This window comes from Anser brachyrhynchus (assembly GCF_964034855.1).
Source record: "Anser brachyrhynchus genome assembly, chromosome: Z".
NCBI lineage: Eukaryota > Metazoa > Chordata > Aves > Anseriformes > Anatidae > Anser > Anser brachyrhynchus.
The window spans coordinates 66,153,919-66,179,969 of NC_137697.1; the positions used below are offsets into that span (position 1 = coordinate 66,153,919).

General features: G+C 36.8%; 1 protein-coding gene across 21 annotated transcripts in view; it reads left to right on the forward strand.

Moving 5' to 3' along the window:
* Positions 1 to 26,051, forward strand: part of LINGO2 (leucine rich repeat and Ig domain containing 2) — a 537,865-nt gene that overhangs the window by 22,726 nt on the left and 489,088 nt on the right. For 11 of the 21 annotated variants that reach the window (XR_013943646.1, XR_013943647.1, XR_013943648.1 and 8 more), the window contains exons 4-10: positions 8,230 to 8,298; positions 10,660 to 10,757; positions 12,011 to 12,412; positions 13,751 to 18,327; positions 18,488 to 18,669; positions 19,190 to 19,287; positions 19,440 to 19,500. The gene's annotated coding sequence lies outside the window, so the exon portion shown is untranslated. Of the gene's footprint in view, positions 1 to 8,229; positions 8,299 to 10,659; positions 10,758 to 12,010; positions 12,413 to 13,750; positions 18,328 to 18,487; positions 18,670 to 19,189; positions 19,288 to 19,439; positions 19,501 to 20,898; positions 23,320 to 26,051 lie in introns of those variants that run through there. The other 10 variants (XR_013943657.1, XR_013943658.1, XR_013943659.1 and 7 more) reach the window with 10 other exon arrangements.

The following is a 26,051-nucleotide window of genomic DNA, read 5'->3' on the forward strand; positions in this document are numbered from 1 at the left end:
GTTTCATTGCCATTTCTGAATCATAGTTCCTTGATCCAGAGATTCTGCTGCATTGCCTATTCTTAAACAGTTATTATCTTGTTTTCTATATTGCCATTGATTACTATTGTACTTGATTTTATATTCTACTTAAGAAGGTCAGTTCTGAATGTGGATTACTAGCCCTTACATACAGCCAGTCCGAGCTGACTCTCACCTATAAATCTATGATACAGAACCATTTCTTCTTCAGAGACTAGTGCATCCATCAGTTTGATTTTGATATCATTCCTTTAACGTGTAAGTACTTGATGCTGAAGATACAGATGGTGGGTCCTGTCATAAATCATAAAACAATTTAGGTTGGAAGAAACCTTTGGCTGTCCAGTCCCTTCTTGCCCTGTCTTCATTCCTGTATTTCCTTAGGAAAGAGTCATAGTCACGTGAAATGTTGTGATGAGGTTCCACTGTTTGCTTCAGTCTCTGCAGCATCCTTAAAATGCTCTCACTGTTCTTTAAGAGCAGTAGGCTACAGAATACAGTAGGGCATTGATTTTTATATCCTCTTTGTCAGTAACATCACTCCATCTTATATAGAATAGAATAGTTCATTTGGAAGGAACATTCAAAGAGTCCAACTGCCTAACCACTTCAGGGCTAACCAGATGTTAAAGGATATTATTGAGGCATTGTCCAAATGCCTCTTGAACACTGACAGGATAAGGGCATCGACCATCTAGGAAACCTGTTCCAATATTTGACCACCCTCATGGTAAAGAAATTTTTTCTCATGTCCAGTCTGAACTTCCCGTGGTGCAGCTGTGTGCTGTCCTCTTGCACCCTGTCATAGGTCACCACGGAGAAGAGACCCGCTTCTTTCTCTGCTTCCTCTCCTCAGGAAGTTGCAGTTAGCAATGAGGTTGCCTCTCAGCCTCCTTTTCTCCAGATTAGACAACTCAAGTGTCCTCAACCATCCCTCATCGGACATGCCCTACAGCGCTTTCTCCAGCTTTGTTACGCTCCTCTGAATGCTTTCAAGTGTTTTAACATCCTTTTCATATTGTGGGGCCCCGAACTGCACACCGGACTGCACAAGGTGAGGCCACAGGAATCCTAAATCTAGCAGGAGAATCACCTCTTGACTGTTGTCTGTTACTGTACTTACGCACCCCAAAATGCAGTTTGCCATCTTGGTTGCCAGGACACACTGCTGGCTCACGTTGAACCTGCTGTAGACCAACATCCATCTCTGTTCCATAGTAAACACTTACCGGAGAACAGACTTCCTTTTTCTGATGAGAAAATGTTTTTTCTTCTGAAGATAATAGGCTAGTTCTTCAACTCTATCACACTGGTTATTTCTAGCTACATCTTTTTTATCACAATTTTCCATAATTTGATCTGTTAAATAATCTGGTCTTTCCTTTCTTGACATGGGATAGCTGACCATTTTGTAGTTTGATTTGTTTTCAATTTGCATGTTCAGTCTGTAGTTCTCCTTCAGTACCGTAGTTAGTCTCTAATATCTCTTCTTTTGTAAAGAGGTTTTCCTTTAGTTGTTGAGGCTCTTTGCTGTAAAGGAGGTGAGCAAACAGTTCTCCTATGTTCTCCTATGTTCTCCTATGTTCTCCTCCCTCCAAGGAAAGGGTAAATCACATGGCTAAAAGCAACCTTTTGGAGTAAAAAATAAATAATTCTTATTTAATGAGATTGGTAAGACTTCAAAACAAAACAAAATACCAGTTCCTAAAGTTTGTCTATGCTACTCATTCTGAACATTGGAATATTTATACTAATTAATAAACTTAAAAGAGGCTTGCAACTGGAGTAAAACCCAGATTGTACATATTTTATGTATAATCATAAAGAATGGATCAACATATCAAAATTACAGTAAGTTTAGTAAGAAGAAAATTGTATTTTTATTTCAAGATTTATGAATAATTGTGTTTGTTAATGCCACACAAAAGAGGCAACCATGTATCTCACAAAATTAAGTACAGTAGTTGGGAGTCTGCTGATAGTTGGTCTCACCTATCCAGAAGCAGGCCAAAGGAAAGGTGACTATAGAAGGGGAGAAGTGACCCCCCCCTTCTATAGTTTTGTGGAGATGACATCCTGAAATAAAAGTGAAGCTTTTAAAAAATATATATATCTGTTATCTTCTGTCATTATAACAGATGTTATGTATTGGAGATTTATGATGTTTAAACATACTAACCTCTGAAAGTAATTTCTGCATATTCTGAGTAAGTGCTTCTAAAAAGTCATTCTAAAATTTTGTGCAGGTAGTACCTTCCAGTAACAATTCTCCTTTACATTTATATAATCTTCTCTTTATACTCATTGTCTTTACTGAAAATAAAGTTATTAGAGAGAAAATTACTTCTGGAGTCTAGTAATGTGATATTTTGGATATTCAGATAAGAACTGTGAAGTGCTTTCCTATGTTAGTTGTTTCTTAAACCACTTTTACATGTCTTACCAGGTCAATAAACTGTGTCAGTGTCTTGTATGGCTTTTTCTGCTGTTACTGCTTCCTTTCCAGTCTTTCTGTTTCTCAATGACATGGTCTGGAAGGCACAGCAAGAAGTGAAGAAGGTAAAAATTGGCACGGCAGAACGTAACAGTGTCAGTAGTCATTGTCTCTGTAGTTGGGTCATTGCTTGGCAAAGCTCAGAGGTGTTAGTTCAGTGCCTTTGCTGATTGAAACATCAAGCATCCTGCTTTCCTGAAAGCAGTGCGTCCAGGAGGAAAGTTGAGAAGTCATTCGTCAATATGTATTGGCATGACTAAAATGATACCTGGTAGTTGTATTAGAATTGCTGCACTGCGCAGTAGAGCAACTGTCCCTGAGATAATGGGGTGCTTAAAGTTGTCTTATTACGTGAGTGCCTAGTAATGAGTAGCCTGCTGGTTAAATACATGCCAAGCTTTCATCAAGCACTCAGTCTGGCAGGTCTCTTAATTTCAAAGTGTTTTCTCTAATAATAAGAAAAAGAATCATGGATACATACAAGCATATTCATTTGGTACTTCTGGAAGAAAGAGTCTAAGATAAAAGGCAATAATTAATAATTAAATTAGTGCTCAAAGTGAAATATTAAGAGTCATTCATTGGGATATGATCATAGGTAACTTGTGATTCCCGGAGTGTTTAACCTCCGAGGTTTAGGGAAGCTTAGTTAAAACTATTTAATTTAATGAATAGTTTACTTCTTGAGTGAAACCAAATTTCACAGCTTTTAAATCATCTCCGTATAAATGAAGTCAGCAGTTTACTAGTGCATCAAACTGCACTGGTGTTTCATTTATGAGTACTTGTGGAAAAGACGTGATTTCAAATTTTCTGCCTTTTTTTTTTCCTGTAGATCCAAGAGAATAATGAAAATCTCTAAATCAAAGCTCTAAATCAAGAAGTATTTTAATTTAATTAAAAATGTTCCGAAATTTTCACTGTAATCTAGCCTTCCAGTAGATAGATTGCAATCACTTAGGCACTGGAACAAACAAATAAAGAAAACCAACGCCAACATTAAATGCAAGTGGTTTAATGAAAATGAAAGAAAATAACAAATACAGATTTAAAATACAAATACAGAGTTAAGACATAGAGGCATGAACTTAGAAGAATTAGGAAAAGAAAAAAAAAAAAAAAAAAAAAAAGGATGATCCAGCCTGTTATGTTCTCTGTAGGAAGTCTTCATTTCTAAAAGTAATGCCCTAGGTACACAACAGATTTCAGCACCTCTGTTGTCAGTTACAGTGTTTTATATGATGGAGGAATTCCCACTTAACAGGATTCAGCCTCTGTAATTCTGTCATTATTTTATTTGAATCCCTTTTTACCAAATAAATTAGCATAACCTTCATTTTATTACCAGAATTAGTAGTTTGGACAGCTAATGTGTTTAATAAGGGCACATTGATTTATCCAAGTCATTTGTATTATGAAAACAGAGGTTCCAGACTACTCTCAGATGACACTTCTAATTTATGAAGGAGTAGTTCTAATTTCAGTGCTGGTATAGACGATGACTGTTGCAGTAGAATATACCAAATGGCTTGTCCTTTCCCTTGAAAAACAGTACAGGTGTGAATCATGTTCACGTATACCAAAAACAATGGCTGCTTGCTGTCTTCTTTGCAGTACTAGTTCGCCTCTCCAGCTGACTTTAATTCAGCAATTACCTGATCAAAAACTATAGAGATGTTTTAGGCATGGAGACCTTGTCAAGTAAATAGCTGTTCCTCAGCATATTTCTACAGAAAAGCTTGTAAGTTCTTTGGGCTGGTCTCTCAAAGCCCCAGAAGAATAAAAAGAACAACCTTCAAAACATGTGGTTTGCTTTTACAGTTGTGGCTTGCCTACTGTATCTTTGCAGAGGCAACTCTAATCAGAATGCTGACGAATGTGATGCTGACATTTGGTTTTCTGTCATGTTCTTTGGCAGAAAATAATTTCCACTGGATTTTTGCTCATTTTCTGAAAGGAAAAAAAAAATACATCCAGTTATGCTGAAAGTCTCTGTCAGTTCTCTGTTAAAAATCAGTTTTAATTTTTGACTAGTTTAAATTCATAAACTCATGTAGTAAAACATTAGAGTATCAGAAAAAATATTTCTGTAATGTTAAACTTGGTAAGAACTTCTGGTGTTCTTATCTAGAATTCAAGCCAGCTCATGAAAAACCTCTTACAATCCTGAATTATTTTTAGAAACTGATTTTGTTAAAGAGAATTTAGCAATATATAGGTATAGGCTATAATGTGAAACCTGAATTTATACTCAGTAGGTTCCAGCACTGAATTTGATTAGTAAACAATTGGTTAATAACATTTTAATAAATACATCAAGTATAACCAGATACCTTGAAGACCGTGATTTCCTTTCAGCCTGATTCTGTATTCCTTACTAATTCATATAGTCCTAATCATGCAAACTTCTAAGCTGTTTTTCACTTCTACAACAGGCAGAGAATTTTGCATTTAAAAAAGTTAAATTTTGTAAGATATTTAATAGACATAAAATACTGCATACAAGACTACAGGTAAAATTATCTCACTAAACAGTTGAGGTATGTCCATGTGCGGACATGGATACGCAGTTAATTTTTGCATCTTAAATTCAGTGAAGATAAGGACTGTTACTGTTAATTTCAAAAAGTTCACCACAGTAACCCTAAAAGAAGATTACATTTTTGGTCCCCCCCTTACTTTAGTAGTGGTAATTTAAGAGGGAATAACCAAAGGCCTATGCAATGCTATCTGTGATGATATTTCACAGTATTAAATAATAAGAAAAAAAGAAAGTCAGAATTTCCTGAGACTTTTAAAACCTCACTTTCTGTTCTGTTAGGGATCTATAGAACTGGTTGAGGTACAGTGCTTCATCTCCAGGTAGATCTGTTTCTCAGGAGAACAAAGTTCCCCTACATGTATGTGGCTGCTTGGAATTGTATCTAGCAGAAGGAATAAGAGGAATATGATTTTAATTAAGGCATACAAATAAATGATGATCTAAGAGATACTAAGATCTTATATAGAAATTTTTGAACTGTCACCTGAGGCTTTAAAAATCTGCAAAAATTCTGGTTTTATTACTGCAAACAGTTTTGCAGTCTAGAGATTAAAGTTCTCTGGGTTGTCTAGTCTAGTGGTGTTCTCTCTCATTCCATTTTTTTCCCCTTTAGGAAACTAAACTTCCATGAAAGACTTCACAAATAGAAATCAAATAGAAACAAATAAGGATTCCAAAGGCTAACATGCTGCAGGTATACTTCGGCAATTAAATAAAGGGAAATGACTTCCAGATCACTCACCTCACAGCTTCAATAACTATAGCAAGTAATAACACAGTAAATCATCAAAATACTTCTTGCAAAACTAAGTTGGACAGCAAATAGCTTTTGTTTCCTAATAAGAAAAAATTCTTCTGTCAGATATGACCTCTTTTTTACCTTTCAAAAAAGTGTACTCCATTGAGGAATTCAGAAAGCTAAAGCTGCAGCACTTTGCTTGTGTAAATTAATTTCTGTGCCTCCTGCACTGAGATGTATTCCCATAAAACATTCATACACCCAGTCAGATGGTGAGCATGCAGACTTCATACAAATGAATACAAAATATGCATTTGAAAATACAGGCCGAAAATTACCTATCTAGAATGTATATATCTAGACTGATGGTTAAAATTTTTTTTTTTAAAAACCTCTAATGTTTTCAGTGTAGTGAAAAATATCTTAGTATGAGATGATAATACATTGTTCAGCCTGCAATGGCTGAACTGAAGAATACTTCTTAGTTTGGTGTGTGGATATTTCTGTACAAGGATAAACCTCCACAAGAAAGACATCAATAAATAAGGTGTTTACATAGAGGTATGAATTCCATTTCTTCCTTTCCCTACACAGAATGAGGAAAAAAAAAACAACAAACAACAAAACAAAAACAAACAAACAAACAACAACAACAAAAACCAGAAAACTAACTGGTTGCTTTGTAAGTTCTTTGGAAACTGTACAGGATGGGCTAGTCCTATTCAAATGAGGTAATGTAAGAACTATAAGACTGTGACCCAGTCATTTGAGTCTGTGATGTGACACAACAGTCCATAGCCTGTAAATCTGCACATTACTCATTCAAATTTGTGATAATCATGTGTTTTTATGATGAGAAAATATCTTGATTCAGCATAAGTATGCTGGCTTTCCACTTCTCACTGTTAGATAAAAATTTGAGAGACATCAGTAAGTAAGGTATTGACCCCTGAAGCTTATTTAAAAGGAGTTAACCGTGCCTGTGCTTTTAAAAATGTGAGTCATTAAAATGTGAATGTTGAAGAAAGGTCTGGGTGTGTTTGTTATGTCGTGGTTTCACCTTTCTCTATAATATGCTCCTTCAGGGCACGTAGTATATACACTGCTTTGTGTGGTTGCAAATATTCTTCTGCCTCACATACAGCCTTCAAACATGTGACTGACAAGAGGTGTTTGTTTTCTTTTTGATAACCTGAAATTTACCAAAGTAAATTGAGGCAATAGAGCAAAGTAGGGTGTTAAGTCTTACTAACTCCTTGTTTCAGTACTCCCTTTCAGAATTTTTCTTTTTCACAGTAAAAGTAATAGGTTTCCTGACTGCTCTAGCATTGTTCTCTGTATTAATTAATAGTATTTTAAAATGTTTTAAGGTCATTTTAAATACAATAGGAGAAGTTCAAAGAGTATTACAGAAGCAAGGCCAAACCCTGCTGAGCAATTTCTCCTGGATGTAATACTCCATTTCTGACTGATAATTTCAGACGCAGTATGTCAAAGAAGTAACTTCTTTGTAATAATACCTTGTTCAAAGAGTTCTGTAATGAAACATTTTCTTTTTGTGTAATTGTATTAATCTAAACTAGATTCAGGTAAGTCAAATGACCATCTTACATATGTCAAAAGGAGGGCATACTTAACCAAATGAACTACTTCTAGTGATTGATGGTGTGATTTTTAAGTATGATTTAGTATGTTTTTTATCAGATCTATCTTTTAATTTAATCCTAGGGATAGATAATATCTTGGGATGATACAAACATCACTTAGGGTTAAAAGTTGAATTTAGTAGTTTTGATCTAAACTAACTATCTCAATTCATGCAGTCACCTCCTGTGTTTCAGGCCATTAGTCAGCATCATCGTATTTTGAACTGAATTGGAAATGAGAGATAAATCACAGAACAAAGTAAAATATACGTTTTCTGGCAGTTTTGCAATGATAATTGCAATTTATTATATTTATTTTAATTTATTATATTTATTATATGTAGTTTAATTGCAATAATTTTTTCCCTTTCCTGCAGTGAGAAAACAGTCATTTTACTGCATAGTTTGTACAAGGTGAAAATTTTGTTTCTGATGTAAGTTAGACTGATCTAGTGATTTTTACCTGGAAGCCTGATATGCAGAAGATGAGATTTAGTTGTAGCCTCTATTTATATATAGTTGTAGCCTCTATTTTACCCTACGTCATGCTTTCTGTAACAATTTTTTAGTGTTAACATTCATCTGCTGCTCTTAATTTTAAGTTCTTGTCAGCTTGGATAACTATAATATTAGTATACTTTTTTCCTTAGTTTCCTCATTAGTAAAATACAACAAATTTACCTTGATGGTAAAATACTTGCTTAGTTTGATTTGGTATGAAATTATGTTGTATTTTGTTGTTAATAATTTCTGTAATTTTGTATGTTTCTGTTAATTAAAATTACAGGTAATTTGGACTCGATGATCCTTATGGGTCGTTTCCAACTCAGGATATTCTATGATTCTATGATTCTAGGTAATGGAAGAAATTTTTATAAATCTGCTTTTAAAGTAAAGATAATGCAAATGTGTTGAAAACTATCAGTGCTATATAACTTTCTAATGTCTGTAATGACTGGGCTTCTAGTAGGATCAAATCAAATATGTCAGATGCATGTATGTATTTCATCAAAATAAAATTTCAAATATCACAGAATCACAGAATCATCTAGGTTGGAAGAGACCTCCAATATCACCTAGTCCAACCTCTGACCTAACACTAACAAGTTCTACTCTAAACCATATCGCTAAGCTCTACATCTAAAAGTCTTTTAAATACCTCCAGGGATGGTGCCTCCACCACTTCCCTGGGCAGCCCATTCCAACAGCTCTTTTGGTAAAAAAGTTTTTCCTAATATCGAACCTCAACCTCCCCCGGTGCAACTTTAGCCCATTCCCCCTTGTCCTAGAACGGGGCACGTGGGAGAATAGATCGATCCCCACCTCGCTACAGCCTCCTTTAAGGTACCTATAGAGAGTGATAAGGTCACCCCTGAGCCTCCTCTTCTCCAGGCTAAACAATCCCAGCTCCCTTAGCCGTTCCTCGTAAGTAGGAGTAAATTTTTCTTGCAGTCAAGTTCATGTGGATCCTTACACAATGCAGACTCCCCATAAACTTCAGGAAGGTTAATCTGCTCTCTTTTTGTTACTCTGAATTTCCAGAGAGGTATAAAAATAAATAAATAGTTTTTTATAGAAGCAGAATACAGAAATATAATTAGGTGAAATTGAAAAGTGCTGTTTCGTAATTAAGTGTATATCGATCTAACCTGCCTCTGATTAATCTTTTTTAAACATATTTATTAAAGAATTTTTGTTCAAAATGATCTAGTTAAAGAGTATGTCAATGTGTCTGTTATAAATGATACTCTATTTCATTTACACCTTGACAGTAGTGTATTTATGGGAAACTAATACATCCCCTCTCCATGCTGCATGACAGAAACCATAGAAACACACATTACCTGTTAGTAGCTTATATGGAAACATAGTGCCTGTCCTTTCTTAGAGCAGTGAATAATGTTGCTTCTACAAATCATTCAAAAAGAACTAGAAAGGGATTCTAAATTTCATGAGTGTCGTATTTTTCCCTGCCGCTGATTCTTTGTAAATGGAGCACCCTCACTAATGCAGATGATGCACAGAGACTGTATGAGGTTTTTGGCAGGCTTTTTCCTCTTCTTGAGGAATTTGATCTATGAACCAATTCCCCATTTCGGAGAAGCTGTAGTAGTTAGTTAACATCACGCTTCCATTTTTTATAAGGTCTGGATAAATTTGGTCTATGTAATAGCTTGTTGTGAAAAGCAGAGTGTAGTATTTTTCAATAATGTTTTTATTGCCATTCTTTTAAAATTCATTTGACAGTTCATAGATACATATATTTTAGATACTAGTTTCTGTAGATCATGAATCTTCATTACAACAAAATGACACTGATACAATTTAAATGTACTTTATTTACAGCAGAGTTTTTCTTTGGACTAGGATCACTAATTAGTTTTGCCGTCTGCCATTATGGGGTTGTGTCCACACTAATGTCGTTGTTTTGAATAGGAGTGTGATTTCTTGGATGCAAACCTCGTAGCTGTCTTCAGTTGTTCTTTGCTTCAGCCCAGCTGTCCACAGCAGTCTCAGGGTGGATGGCTTTGTTGAAACTGAAGTGATTTACATCCACCTCTGGACATTTGGACTCTTGGGCCAGATAAGACCTAGACTATAGTTAAGTTTCTGAATTATGAAGGTGTGAATTATTTGGCTGTACAGATTCACTGCAGTGCTTGTTGAAGTAGTATAGCCAGTGTGTACAACTCAAACCTCTTGATGTTGAAGTCAGAGGAAGCTTTTTAATTCCCATGACTTTAGTGATTTCAGGAGATTAATTCCTACAGCACTGTTTTACTCAGAAGCTACACTTATCAAGACTAGGATTAGCAAGTATCATTGCATTTTGTCTACATGTGCATAACCAGCAATATTGCTTTGCCATGGTTCACTGCTTCTGTTTCTGAAAAAAAAAATATTAATTCATTTGTAGCTAACTTACTAATTTTTAAGATTGTTTGTGATTTTCTTTTGTCTGTTTGTTCAGTAATTTGAATATCTTTGAATATCACATTTATATAATCTTTAAAGGTTACTTTTTTGAAATGAGCACGTTGAATTTGGTAGCTATCACTGATGCCAAAAGAAGTCTTTTATGAGTAGGAATATCTCAGAATTATTTTTCTGTGCCTTCTACTTTCTCCTGATCTTAGTGTCTAATACTTGAGAGTTAAAAGAGTTTGTAGTAAGGAAACAAGAATACTGTGTGGCTGATATAACACTTCCTCCATAGGGGCTGTTCTGCTGGGCTTTGCCCACCTTCAGCTGAGAGTCATGATTCATCTGCTAACAGCAAAGATCATCCTACACAGAAGAACATAAATATATAAAGTAATTATTTAAGACTGCATGATTCATCACTCTGTTAGATGAGCAATAGTTATCAACAATAATAAGCCTGTGGAAGCGAGTGATAATGCACTTATAATAGAAGGCCAAACAAAATCCTTAAATTCAGTAATACTTTCCAGGAATTCTGCTGTGTGCTGGCCCCTGACACAAACCATATATTTTAAACTCCTTTCATGTGTTTAAACTGACTTGGCAATTTTCTCTCTCTCTTTTTTTTTTTTTTACATACGATTTGACATACAATTTCTTGTATGATTAATACAAGTAAAATAAAGAATGTGTGAAAATACTTTGAGGATTTAAATTCACCCCAGGGCCTTGGACTGTGTAACTACTGACTGGTGAAACAGTAAGCAGTACTAGTAATACATGTTATTTATACATGGGTTTATATGCCCTTATAATCCAGCAACTGTTGGATTTTCTCTTTAAAAAATTTTTATTGATAACTCGCCAACACACTGAAGAGTTAGGATAGTTCTAAATGAGTGGCCAGATTTCTGTAGTTATATTACTTAACCAAGGATACAATGAGTTTATGAAGGCCTTCGGACTTAAGTGTTAATAAGGAAATATTCAGTGGAAAAAAATGATATATTGGTTTTCTATTTATTTAGGGGTTTCTAATGTATATGCACAAAACCAAAAAAAAGATGCTATCACAGAACAAGCAACTTTTACCTCTTGCTTCAGACTGAGAAAGCTGCAAGCTTAAATGAAAACTATTTTATCTCCTTTTTGCCTAAAGCTCTTTAATATTGACAGCAATATAATGAAAGAAACCTAGAAAAAAATATCAAATGTATATTGTGTGCTGTGGAATGCCTGTTGTCACTTACGAAAATAAAACTGAAACACTGCTTTTTATTTAGTGCATTCTTATGTATAGAAAACTTATTTTCTTTTGCTAATCCACCAAAGACAACTGGCTAATTCTTAAATCTCTTGGGCTGCTTTCATAATTAACCTGTCATGGTGAGGCCAGCGTTATAGAGCGGTATTTCAAGACAGTTCCATGGCATAATATGTCATTAGAGTCTGTGTTTACAAAAGCAATTTCCAGAGATATTAAACTAGTGAAATTGCACTTAAATATAAGGCTGTTTAAAATTGTGGTTTCTAAACTGTGACATCCATTTTTGAAAAGAAAGCAGTGAATTAGGTGCCAGGTAAATTAGATTTTAAGATTATATTTTGTACCTCACTGCCCACTTAATATGTTTTTTAATTAGATATTGGCTGTGTATTTGGTAAGAGAGTAACTGAAATCAGTGACGCAAAAGTTATCTATGCTGCTTCACATCTCTGAGATGGCAGTGCAAGCAATGTGAAATTCCTTCCTAAGGTACATATTTTCATTTTCTGTATTTCCAGGGAGATAACTGTCATGAGACATTCAGCTAGCCATGTTCCAAAGTAGATACACTGAGAGTCATATCTCTGTTAAGAAAAAGGCTTTTAAGAATGACCTGTGACTTGCTGATTGTATTTTTTTTTCAGCCATGCAATCAATACATTTACTGGCAAGCATAAAATCCTACTGAAACTCAGACCACTGTTATGTTCTTTCTGCTGTCAAAAATGATAAATTTATCTGTTTTCCGGGAGTCATGCTGACCAAGGGAAGCTAGTAGGTGTGTTTTGTTTGTTTGTTTTAATCAAAGCTTTTGATTTTGTGTCCCACAGTATCCTTCTGGAACAACTGTCCAGCATATAACTGGGCAAGTACAAAACATGATGGGTGAAAAATTGGCTGATAGCTTGGGCCGAAAGTGTTATAATAAATGGGTTTACATCAAGCTAGTGGCTAGCTACTAGTGTGCTTCTGCAGGATTCCATGTTAGGGCCAGTTCTCTTCAAAGTTTTTATAAATGCTCTGGTCACAGGAGTGAAGTATGCAGTAAGTTTGCAGATGATGCTAAATTAGGGGGAGCTGGTGACTCGATTGAGAACAGAGAAGCCTTGCAAAGAGAACCTGACATAAAGAGGGCTGGGCAATCACTGACCATATGAAATTTAGCAAGAGCAAGTGCCAGGGATGGGCAATCCTGAATATACATAAAGACTAGGGGTCAATAGGCTGGAGACCAGCACTGCAGTCTCCAGCATAGCTAGCTGGTTGAGGGAAGTGATCGTCCTGCTCTAATCTACTTTGGTGTGGCCTCACCTCTAGTACTGTGTGCAGTTTGGAGCACCACAGTATAAGGACATAAAACTACTACAGTGTTGAAAACAGGGCAGCGAGGATAGTGAAGGATCTGGAGGGGAAGACATATGAGGGAGTGGCTGATATTCCTGGGTTTGTTCAGCCCAGAGCAGAGCAGGCTGAGGGGAGGCCTCATGGCGGCCTGCAGCTCCCTCACGAGGGGAGCGGAGGGGAAGGTGCTGAGCTCTGCTCTCTGGGGACAGTGACAGGACCAGAGGGAATGGCATGGAGCTGGGAAAGAGGAGGGTCAGGCTGGGTGTTAGGAAGTGGTTCTTCATCAGGAGGGTGGTCCAGTGCTGGGACAGGCTCCCCAGGGCAGTAGTCGCAGCACCGAGCCTGCCAGAGTTCAAGACATATTTGGACAGTACTCTCAGACTTAGGGATTCATTTTGGGGTAGCTTTGTGTGGAGCCAGGAGTTGGGTGCAGTGATCCTTCTGGGTCCCTTCCAACTCGGGATATTCTGTCATTCTGTGATTTGGTGTATCTATGCTACACTTATTCCCTGGTCTAGGAAGAGATGTAAATAATTATCTTGTTTTCAACCCTGCAGGGAAGTCTTGTTGCTGGGTTAAAAGTGTTAATAGATACTTATAAGTGGGATTTAAGGAAAAAAAACATATTTCTCTTAATTATGCCAGCTGTTCTGATTATTTTTGTTTTGACTTCAGTGTTTAATACCATTGGTGGAGACAGAAAACAAATGAGAACTAGATTAAGCTAAGAATCATTTAAATCAGAGGTTTTGTTCTGCTTTTTTATTACCAGGATGATGAGGTTGAGAAGCAGAGCATGGAGAAGAATGTTGATTTTCAGCCAAACATGAGGTCTGTGCATGGGATATGGAAATGAGGTTTTCATTGTTTTGAACATTTCAGCACAGCAGAGACGAGCTGGTATAAAGAATGAATAACCTGCTTATGCCAAGTAAGAATTCAGCCTACTTTCACATAGCAGGGTAGAAAACTTGTCAAAGTATTCCAGCTCTTGTCTTCTCAAATATCCCAGTTATTATTGGAGGAATACTGCCAAGCATTAACTTTACTTGTTGTAAAGACAGGAAAGAATCAGAGCATTCCAGAATAGTTTGGGTTGGAAGAGACCTCTGGAGGTTAACTGGTCCAACTGCCCTGCTCAAGCAGGGCTATCTAGAGCAGGTTGCCCAGGACCAAGTCCAGGCAGCTTTTGAAGGTCTGCAAGGAGGGTGACTCCAAAACATCTGTGAGCAGCTGGTTCTGGTGTTCAGTTACCCTCACAGTAAGAACACATTTCTGATGTTCAGACAGTGTTTTTCACAGGGAATTCTAAGTTCCATGCAGGGGGTCTTAATTTTGCTTTCATTTCCAAGATATCCAGCCAATGTAAACCAGGCAGAAAGGTTAGGAGAAGAAGGGGTATTTTGAAGGTTCTTTAAATTGTGACTTTTTTCTGGTCTACTGGGAATTAAAAACAATCAGTAATTTTTGAGCAGAAGCATGTCACAGTCAATAAAAAGTCTTCACTGCTTTTTCGTTACTATTGCAGTTCTCCTATCTGCTATGTTTAACTTGCTGTATAGTTGGGTTGTGATGAGGCTTATCTTGAAACAAAACAAGCAACCAAAAAATTAACAAACAGAAAAGGAAGCAAAGTTCCTGATGTGATTTCTGTGGTCTGTTCAGCCATGGTGGAGAGAGGTTTAACTATATGAAAGTGTGGCAGGGCTGTGAAACTGGGCATTTGGGGCTTTAAGCATTGCACAAAAATTGTTAAAAAATAATAGATTGTGTTGGTGTACACATTGGAACAAATCACAGAATCATAGACTCGTTCAGGTTGGAAAAGACCTCTAAGATCATCTAGTCCAGTCTTTAACGCAGCACTGCCAAGTCCACCATTAAACCATGTCACTAAACGCTACATCTACACTTTTCTTGAAGACCTCCAGGGGTGATGATTCAACTGCTTCCCAGGGCAACCTGCTCCAATGCCACACAACCCTTTCAGTAAAGAAATTTCTCCTAATATCCAACCTAAACCTTCCCTGGAACAGCATGAGGCCATTTCCCCTTGTCTTATCACTTGGTGCTTGGGAGAAGAGCCTGAGCCTTGTCTCAGTATAATCTCCTTTAAGGTAACTGTAGAGTGCAGTAGGGTCTCCCCTGAACCTCCTTTTCTCTGGGCTAAACAACCCCAGCTCCCTCAGCAGATCCTCGTAAGACTTGTTCTCTAGACTCTTCCCCAGCTTCATTGCCCTTCTTTGGACACAATCCAGCACCTTGATGTCCTTCTTGTAGTGAGGGGCCTAAAACTGAACACAGTATTCAAGGAGTATTCATCAGAGCCGAGTATAGAGGGACAATGACTTCCCAAGTCCTGTGTTGGCCACACTTCTGATAGAAGCCAGGATGCTGTTGGCCTTCTTGGCCACCTGAGCACACTGCTGGCTCATATTCAGCCAGCTATCAACCAGTATCCCCAGGTCCCTTTCCTCCTGGCAGCATTCCAAGCACTCTTCGGCCAGCCTGTTCTGTTGCTTGGGGCTATTGTGCCCCCAGTGCAGGACCCAGCACTTTGCCTTATTGAATCTCATACGGTTTGCCTCTCTCTGCAGAGCCCTCCTACCCCTGAGCAGATCAACGCTCACGCCTAACTTGGTGTCATCTGTGAATTTACTGAGGATGCACTCAATCCCCTCATTCAGATAACTGATAAAGATATTGAAAAACACTGGCCCCAGTACTGAGCGCTGGGGGACACCACTTGTGACTGGCCTCCAGCTGGATTTAACTCCATTCACCACAACTCTTTGGGCCCAGCCTCCCAGCTAGTTTTTAATCTAACGAAGCATACACCCATCCAGGCCATGAGCAGTCAGCTTCTTCAGGAGAATGCTGTGGGAAACAGTGTCAAAAGCCTTATTGAAGTCTAGGTAGACTACATTCACAGCGTTTCCGTCACCAATGAGCATGTCACCTTGTCGTTCAAGGAGATCAGGTTTGTCAAGAGGGACCCAACTTTGATAAACTCATGCTGATGGCCTGATCATCTGGTTGTCCTGTAAGTGCTGCATGATGGCACTCAAGACAATCTGCTCCGTGAGCTTCCCAGGCACTGAGTTCAGACTGACAGGCCTGTATGTAACACTGAAGGTAATTATACCTTCTTAGAAAATTATTCAGGAGTAATCTACAGAATTACCGTGCTTCTGTTTCCTAGCACACGATTTCTGTCTGCTTTTTGAAAATTCTCTTTTTTGTTGTTTGTTTGTTTCTTTCTTTCTTTTAGTGCTAGAGCCATAGCTACTTATGTGGTACACTGTCCCTGTACATTGGCAGAGTAAGATGATCGCTGTCCCAAAGAACTTCTGTCCTTCAAGTCTACTTAACTCTGATTGTTAACTCTGATTTGGTACATAACTAGAAACAATTCTTTATTTATCTGCTGTCTCATATAGTATAGATGTTAGCTAATCAACCTAAACTCTTGCAAGTGGAGATGAGACCTAGAGAGAGGTTAAAGCAGAATGGAAATATTTAGCTAGCAAAATTGAAAACAAAAAACAAAAACAACAAAAAACACATGGTGATGTAGACCAGTACTATAGATACTGTACAGAACAAAAGGTCTCGCTTCAGCATTTCAGATTGAGGAATTGGTTAACAATGCAGAAATCTTTCAAAATACGTTTTTATTCTGTAAATGCATAAATAAATAAATAAATAAAAATCAAACATTGCAGATTTTCTGTATTCAGAAACAAAGCTCTTCAATGTTGAAAGGAAATTCTCTCTTTTTTTTTTTTAATGAGGCAACTTCATTAATTTCAGTGACTGCAGAGATCTAGCAGACAGCTCTTTTGAGCTGTCGTTTATAGCTTTTACAAATTTCAGACCTTACTGAGTAACTGTTTTTCCCCAAACAATTTTGTAAAAAACACGTCTCTACACATAACTTGTCTTTCCCTTAATGCACATACAGACATTCAAGCCTTCTTCAAAATATAATTCAATTTTCCACAGCCTAACCCATCTGTATATCATTTTTTGGTGAATGATACCCAGGTATTTTATTTTGCAAAGTGATGGGTTTTATAGCATATTTTTAGTATTTCTGGTTTCTGATACAGATCTATTAGAAATTCAAGATTTCTCATGATCCACAATATAAAACCATTTTTTATTTTACCCTGGATTTCTGTTACATTATTTTAGATTTTTGTTTATTTATTTATACGTTTTAAATTTTGGATACTTATGCTGTATCCCACACAGTGCTTAAGGAAGTTTTAAAAACTGTCTTTCATTTTTATTTGTTCTGTCTCTTGCATGTTCCTGAGCAAACATGTAGAATGCAAACAGAATTTCTATGTGTTTGAAAGCACAGATTTGAAACATTGATGGCATTGCAGAATATCTTAAGCCATTCATGAAACCTTGCAGTCTTTTTAGCCTTTCATGATATTTCTTCTTTTTCCCCTGAAGGTGTAAGTATTGATCCAAACCATGAGCTGAAAAGAATATCATAGTTTCATTCTTAGTTGTATATCAAGTAGATGCCAAGATTAATATATATTGGCTTGTCAAATCCATCAACACAGAGTTCAAGAAAAATTCTTTGTTCTCATTATTTTGTGCTTAAAGTCACTATTGAGTAGAAGTACCATGAGACTACACTGTTGAAAATACCAACAATTTATTAAAAATAGATATAGATTTGAAGAAAAATAGCTTGTGGCTTATCAACCCCAGCAGAGAAAACATCAAAGAAAACATTGTGACCCAGAGTAAAAAAAAAAAAAAAAAAAAAAAAGTTGGTTTTAGACATTGCTTTTACCAATAAATATTGCAAACACTATTTATCAATGGACTTTTTATATGAGATCTTCTTTTAGATCTGCTGTTGTACATATCTTTGTTTTTAATGATATTCACAGTATTGACATTCATGAGTGACTTGTGAAGCTGTCAGACGTAACTCGTAACTAGTGTTGCGTGATTCAAAAATGCAGATATGAAAATATGCACTATGCGTGCTTGACAAGAATCTCTGGAATTCTGTTCAGTGTTAATTTTATTGAAATAGTGATGCTTAATTTTTCTCAGTTCATGTCTTATGAAATTTCAGATCATTTAAAGAAATGAGTAAAAGGAAATCTGGATGTTCTAAAATTCTGAGCTCAAAAAGTAGTATTGGCACTGTCTTCCTGTTGAGGTATTTAAAGATCCATGCCCTTGGATCTGAATGGGTTTCACCTGGGTGAGGCTGTCCACATGGATATAAAAGAGATGAATCATTGGATTTCTGCTTAATTTAGTCCCTGAATAGTATTAAAGAGACAGAAATGGATTGGTGGTTGTAACCAGGTATCTTTACAGAACTGGAACTCAAAATACATTTTTAAGTGGAATTAAGATCTCTTTTCCTCATGTTTTATGACATGTATGAATAACAGTTGAGATTAAGATTATAATGTATTCAATTTTACCTTATTAGTTTTAATACCAATGAATTTTATTTTTCTAGGTTACTACACTACTTACTAGTAAGAAAGATGAGGGCAATCACTTTTGCCATAATTTTGAGGATGATGTTTGGGTATAGCAGAGTGAGTTCTGTTACAATATCCTGCTTATAAGAGCCTGTGTTCACGTATATTTGCTGCTATGCTAACTTGAAGAAAATCCCATGACCTTCAAAGAAATGAGGTAATCGAAATCTCTAAGTTTATCTGTGCAGTTGATTATATAATGTGGTTGATTATATAGGCAGGAGAAAGAGAAAAGTGCATAGCCAATTAATTAATTAATTTATTTATTTATTTATTTTTGTCTTCACTTTGTCCTCACACCCCAAGGATCCAAATTAAGATAGAAAGGAGAAAAAAAAAAAAAAGTTTTGACTGCCTTGGTTGTGTTTGGTTCTTCTTAATTCTTGAAAGGCAAGAGTGAGTCACTTTTTTCCCCTTCCCATCTTACTCTTTGAAAGGATTTGGCTGTATTCTCTACAGTTAGGATGTCTGGTTTCCTTTACAAAGTACACCTCTTCATTTTTGACACTACATAGTATACAGCATTACTGGTGTTTGTACTTCATTTTCACCAATTTTTATGTAGCTCAGCAATGAAGGAAATGTGTGTGGTGGGGAAGGAGGGACTTTTCAAAAAAAAAATAGCAAGTGTTAATGTTCTATGTTTTTTGTTTTGTTTTGTATTGTTTTTCCAACAGATAGCAGTTTTCACAAGAAAAATGAAAAGTCATTAAGGGGTCAACATGGCAATCTGGGTCTTTGACCTCTAAATACAGGATGTCTTTAAGTGACCAGGGTAATACTGAATGTTAAATATATGTGGCTACTTCAATTTTAACTTAAGATAACAGGAAGCCAGCCTTCATCAAATACAGTTTTGTCAGCTCTTAATGTGAATCCTGAGTCTGGATGTCTTGTAGTAATTTGTGGACTCTGGTCCATTTGCAGGGACTATGGATCAGAGCTGTCTAAGGAGGAGGAGGATATAACATGTGAGAAGGACATAATGGTAACATTCCTTTGGAATTAGGTAGAAAAAAATAGGCGTGTATAGCTGTGCATAATAGTAAATTGTGACCATGTAAAGCAGACCTGTAAAGAAGCTGCCAACCAGTAGTAACTGCCAACCACCAGTAACCAGAGGTAGCTTAAAGAAGCTGGGAGCAGGCTTCCTTTGGAAGCAGATTGTCTCTCATCTGGCATCAAGGTGTGACATACTGCCCCACAAGCCAGTGAAGGGGGCTGTATTCTGCATTGCTTGGGTTCAGATCTGATTCTGTTTCTTCTTACTGCTTTGATTAATACTATGAATCATGGAACACGAATATACTTTCTAAATCTGTAGATGACAGGAAGCTGGGAAATATTGCGGGTATGCTGGGACTAGATTTCCAATTGTTCTTAAATAAAAGAAATTGCCTGAAAGAAATACAGGGCAATTCAATGGAGACAATTGCAAGGTACTGCACTTAGTTATGAGCAGTCAACTATACAAACACAAATAACTGTCAGTTCTTTAGAAAGAGACATAATGGATCATAAGCTCAAACAAGATTCATGAATGAAATACCTTTTCTGATATATGAGCAGGAGTATAACTAGCTAGATATGTAAACAATCCTGCTTTCTTCAACATAGATAATGCTTTGGGTGGGATATGATGTGCTGCTTTGGGAAATGCACATCAAGGAAGGAAGCATTAAGGAAGCACTATAATAGCTGGTTAAAGGAGGTGATAGTATTCTTGCCACTGGATGTGCATGTAACTAACCTCGCTTTCAGGTAGGAGAATAGAAGACATCATTTTGCAAGATCCTTTCACACCTAAGACTTTCAGTTGCCAATGGTGATATATTTCATCCTTAGAAACACATTTTCTGTTAGCTTGGAATCCATTCTCATCAGATCCTTTCCCACATTTCTTTTCTTTCTTTCTTTTCATAAAATTTTGTAATGTTACATTTACTCTTCAGTTGTTTTAAAGACTCAGTTTCCACTGGAGATGTTGAGTGTTTGGGTGCATGACTGAGGCCATTTTACAAATTCTACACATAATGTTGTAAAAGTTCAGAAAGGAAGATGAAAGCAGCACTGCGTAATATTGAATGGTCTTTTGTTTAATTGTAGGATTAAGGGCCTTACCTTACTTTAATAGGGGATATCCTGACAGGTAGAACAAGATGGCACACTTAGGAAGAATGAGACTGGGACACTTGCAAATGGTGGAGGATCTGCTTTGTGTTATGGGGATGTAATTATGTTCTTTTCTGTCGTGGAGGGGAAAAAAAAGTCCTTAAATGAAAATAGATTTTAAGATGAGAAAAGAAATGTGCAAATTGTTTTGTTGTTGTTGTTTTTTTTTTTCCCTCCCTTATGACTTCCAACATTTTTTTTTTTTTAAAAAAAGGCAAAGAGGTATTGTATTTTATTTTATTTTTTATGAGGAGGATTCATCAATAAAAAAGGCTGTTGGTGCTCAGAGATGAAGAAGAAAGAAGAGTGCCTGGAATCTAGATTGGTTTTCAGAGTAACCATGGTGTTCGAGGACCTTGATCCAAGAACGGAAGACTAAAGAAAGGCTGACAAATCCCACAGTCTATAAAAGAGTTTTATGGTCTTCCTCAAGATCAGGGAAGCTGTATATGCATAACAAGGGCATCTAAACCCAACCATGTGACCTTAAAAATATGTGTGTATTTATATGAAGCATGCATGCTTTTATGCGAGCAGTAATGGTACTTGAACAAAACTTAACTTTAGTTGCTGTTGTCATACTGTTGTGGTTTAACCCAGCCGGCAGCTAAACACCACACAGCCGTTCGCTCACACTCCCCCCTCCCTCTCTGGGATGGGGCAGAGAAATGGGAAAGTGAAGCCTGTGAGTTGAGATAAAGACAGTTTATTAAGACAGGAAAATACTACTACTACTACTAATAATGATAATAGTACTACTAATAATAATGTGTAAGAAACAAGTGATGCACAATGCAATTGCTCACCACCCGCTGACCGATGCCCAGCCTATCCCCGAGCAGCCGGCCCCCCACCCCGGCCAGCCACCCCTATATATTGTTTAGCATGACGTCAGATGGTATGGAATACCCCTTTGGCCAGTTTGGGTCAGCTGTCCTGGGTCTGTCCCCTCCCAGCTCCTGCTGCACCCCCAGCCTGCTCGCTGGCAGGACAGAGCGAGAAGCCGAAAAGTCCTTGGCCTGGTGTAAACACTGCTCTGCAACAATTAAAACATCAGCATGTTATCAGCGCTCTTCTCATCCTAATCCAAAACATAGCACCCTACCAGCTACTAGGAGGAAAATTAACTCTGTCCTAACTGAAACCAGGACACATACCTTTCTTGAGATGCTTTATTTACATCACTGATAAGGGCATTTCAAACACAGTTGTGCAACATGATTTGCATTACTGCCAGGCTCTGTGCCTGCTTGCTCTTTTTTTTCTGGCAAATAACTCCATACTTCGTGTCATCCTGCCTTCCTTTCTTGCAAAAAAAATTCTGTGCACACTCTAAAAGCACAGTATTTTATTCTTTCTAGTTCTTGCCTAAAACTCTTTTCTTCTGTGACATGAAACTGTGGGAAAAGGTAATCTGATAGGACCCAAAGACGAGATTGTCTGGGGTACCAGTATTTCCAATTGACATTGTCTGAATCTGTCCTTGTGAATTGTCTTATCCTTTGTGTATTCTTAAAGGCAGAGACATTTTGCTCTCTTTTGGTAACATGACTTCTTCATGACTAAGTAAGGTTAAGCTGTAAATATTGTAATGCTTTACCTTTTTCCTGGAGAAACTTATATCTAGACAGTAAAGAAAATACTTTTATTCAAAGCCTTTATGGTAAGTTTGGATTCATATTTCATTTCAATTCTGATTGGTAATATTAAGCCCTATTGAGGCTCTTTCATATCTGGATTTAAAGGTCATGCCTCAGCACTGAACTATTGCTTTCATAATAATGATGCTGTAATCACACAGGGGCTCACTCTGGTTTACCTCACGGATTGTTATTTAGTTTATCCTGATGTTTTTCTTTCTTTTTTTCTTTCTTTCCCTTTTTTCCCCACTTATTATTTTGCGTTGCTGCATCTTCTGTTTCTGCCTCTTATTCTCTTGCCTCTGTAAACTATAATAAAGAAAATAATTGCCAGGTGGCTTTCTGTACACTGCAGTTGTGCTAGGGAGCTCTTTGTTTATATTTAAAAGTTTGTTATTTTTAAATAAGGTGCTGATTCACTTCTGTTAGAGCCCATTCAATTCAGGCTTAAAACAGTTATAAAAGAAATCTATAAATAGGATGTAACTGTCATAAACCAATTGGCCAGCAGAAAAGTGTTATACCATATGTGGATTGCCAAAAAGAGTTTCTCTAGGGAGTTAGATCTATGTTTATTTAAACATCAAGAATCCCTTGTTATTGTATTATGTTTTTATAATGAAGTGAAAAGAGCTGTCAACAGTTTAATTATGAGATTTGCGTGTAAAAAGATAGATCAGTTCCTCTTCATATTAAAAAATAAAAAAATAAAACCACACCTGTGTTTCTGCTGAGAAATGAAAGATACCTTTTTCAAGAGCAGACGTGGGATAACTTCATATCTAAGATTAGTTTCAATATTCTGTGTGAAAGATTGACTCAGTTTCTGAACTGTCACTTTTGAAATCTGTTGTTCATTGTCCTGCACATCTGTAAGTTTGTGCACTCTAAAGGAACTTAAATAGTCGGAAAAAGGTTCCTGCTTTGTTACCAGTTTTTTGAAAGGTCTAAATCCAGTTCCCATTCTTACTAACCAGTATAAATAAAACTTTGGATTTCAGCTGTGTAAATATTTGTTGCTTCTGTTATGTGTGCTAAGAATCTCCACAACTAGAACTTGCACATAAGAAAAGTCACAAGAAAGCTCTGCTCTTCAAAATGGTGAATATTTTTGTTTATGATTCTTTAGATTTGTTTGGAAGAACTCTGTAGAAATTTAATTTCTAGGTAAGGTTAACAATCTTCTCTCCTTCCCCCTGAAGAGATACCATTTGGCATAAGCTGAGGATGAGCTAATGTGCAGCCGCAGGATGCTGGTATTTACATACCAAGTCTCAGGAGCAAAGCCAAAAATGCTGTAGGTACTTCAGCCTTCTGCTAGCTGAAATACTAGTAAAAATTTGAAACACAAAAATAGCCAGAAATAGGTTAATTAAAACCATAGATTGAAATCTTCATAGAATGATAAAAAATAGGGCTAAAGAGACTTAAGCAGGTTATGTTGTCTGTGGCTATATGTATCTCAGTCATTCCTGGGAAGCGTTTAGTCTTCAGAGGTGGGGACAGCAGAACTTCCTTAGGCAGTCAACTCTAGTACCTGTCTGTACTGTGAGAACTGTTTTATTGCCTTGAACATATATCTCTCTTGCAGTAAAGTAAGCATTACTTTTACTACTTCCTGTCTTGCTTGTAGTGGAAAGACAAAACGTTTTTCTTTCCCTTTTGCACCTACTGCTTTCTTTTTTGAGGATTGTTATGATGTAGCAGACCTGGTAGTTATTTCCTCTGGACCAAACCTTTTTATTCTGTTAATTGCCCTGGACAGTGGATCAGTTTCATGATTCTCACCTCCATGGTCTCCATCTTTCTCCAGTATTCACTGCATCCTGAGGGAGGCTTTACAATGGTAGAGCTAAGTGCATTGTTTATGAGCTGTGATCCTGCCTGTGTGTCACAGCATATATTTTCCCTTTTGGGCAAAAGCTTGGTGCTACTGAATCTTGTTCACATTGTGATTTGCCCAGTAACTCGGGTCCATGCCATGTGCTGAGTTTGTTTTCCACCTGCATTTACTGATTGTTTATCCCTGTTTATACAGCTGAGTGTCTTTTTTAAATCTGGGTGTTTGTTTTGGTTTTTGTTTGTTTTTGAGGGGCCTGCAAGATATAACCAAAGAAAGAGTAACTGTGCTAATACTTAGAAGTACTGCATTGATTCCGCTCAGCTCAGCGGTTGCCTTTTTTTTTTTTTTTAAAGAAGGACTTGTTTTTAGAAATGAAGGGCATAAGAAGGGAAAAGATGCAGCTATACATGGATAACTTTCTCTCACTGAAAAATTCTAACTGCTGCCCAAGATCTAAGATACTGTAAATGTAAAGCAACATCCGGACAGTTTAGATGCCTATCTAATCCTAAAAGCCTCAATCATTCTATGCAGTAGAGAAAGCTGGCACAAATTGCTTAAACTTATTTACAAGGGCTTTGAAAAGTTTAAATTTGATAAATTTTGTTTGTTTCTGAAAGAAACATGGATGAGAACTTGTCAAGACCTGTACATCAAATTTACCTGAGAATATTTTGCTGGAATTCTGAAAGGAAATTGCTTATTAACATGTTTTCAGAGATTACCGAAATTGCTAAACCTAACATGGAAAATAGCTTCATATCATGTATTAGTGGAACACCAAGAGCAGGCGTACCAGCAGAAGGCTGTAATAGATTACAAGTTAGAATTGTAGAACAGTGTTGGTGACTGGTAGGCACAATGCAGGCTCTTTTAAAGGCATTGGAAGTCACAGTGCAGTTCCCCTGTGGACTTCAATGAGTGCAGCTTTCATGGCAATAGTGTTAAGTATAAGTCTTGAATTCCAGCTGTCCTCCTTGTGGTATTCAGGGGCAAATTATCACCATCCTCATGAGAAACGGCATCAAGAAATAGTTCCCTTTTTGTTTCTTCTGATTACTTGCCCTCCTGCTGCAATAATAGTGTGAGATGTAACATGTAATCAGGGAAAGGTAGATAGTTTCATGATAAATAGTTGTGGCTCCTCAGTCAATCAGTCTGTAACAGTATCTGGAAGAGGAAAAGTTGCTTCCTGCAGGACTGAATTTCTGCTGCCTATTGGGACAAGGAAATTTAGTTTTAGAAAGAGCTGTCCTGATAAATCCAGATATGGAAGTCCTTTACTTGTTCGCAGAATAGGCAGCATATTGCTTTGAGGGGGCATTCAGTGAGATCTTGGAACACTATCACAGCAAAATTAAGAAATTTAGTCATTGGCTCTGGTGATTCTGTCAAGTACAGATTTTTAGTCATAGTTTATTTAGAATGCAGTCTGGTGATACTGTTGATTTTCATTCTGTGTGGTTTAAGTCTCATGTTTTACCTTTAAAACTCTGGTACTTATTTCCTTCTCATGCCACTTTTTAAGCTTTCTGTTTTAGAAATGCATGAACTTTGAAGGCTGCTTTATACAGGTCATGTTATTTCATCTCCTGATTTTAATGGGTGCAAGCCCATATTTTAATCAAATTCAGTTTTTAACATTAATTGTTATCATTTTCCTTTTTGCTCACACTTTCAATACATATTGTATTCTGTTAAGATTTCTTCAGCTTTTTTGGCTGGGTAGGGGTATATTCTTTAATATGGATAGAGATATTCTAGTAGGATAGTGATGACAATGTGCTGTGTCCCCTGCACTTAAGTCATATAATCACTTTTGTATAGTAAAGACATATTTAATTCTTTTATTTCACTGTAACTGCCCAAACCATGTTTAAAGAA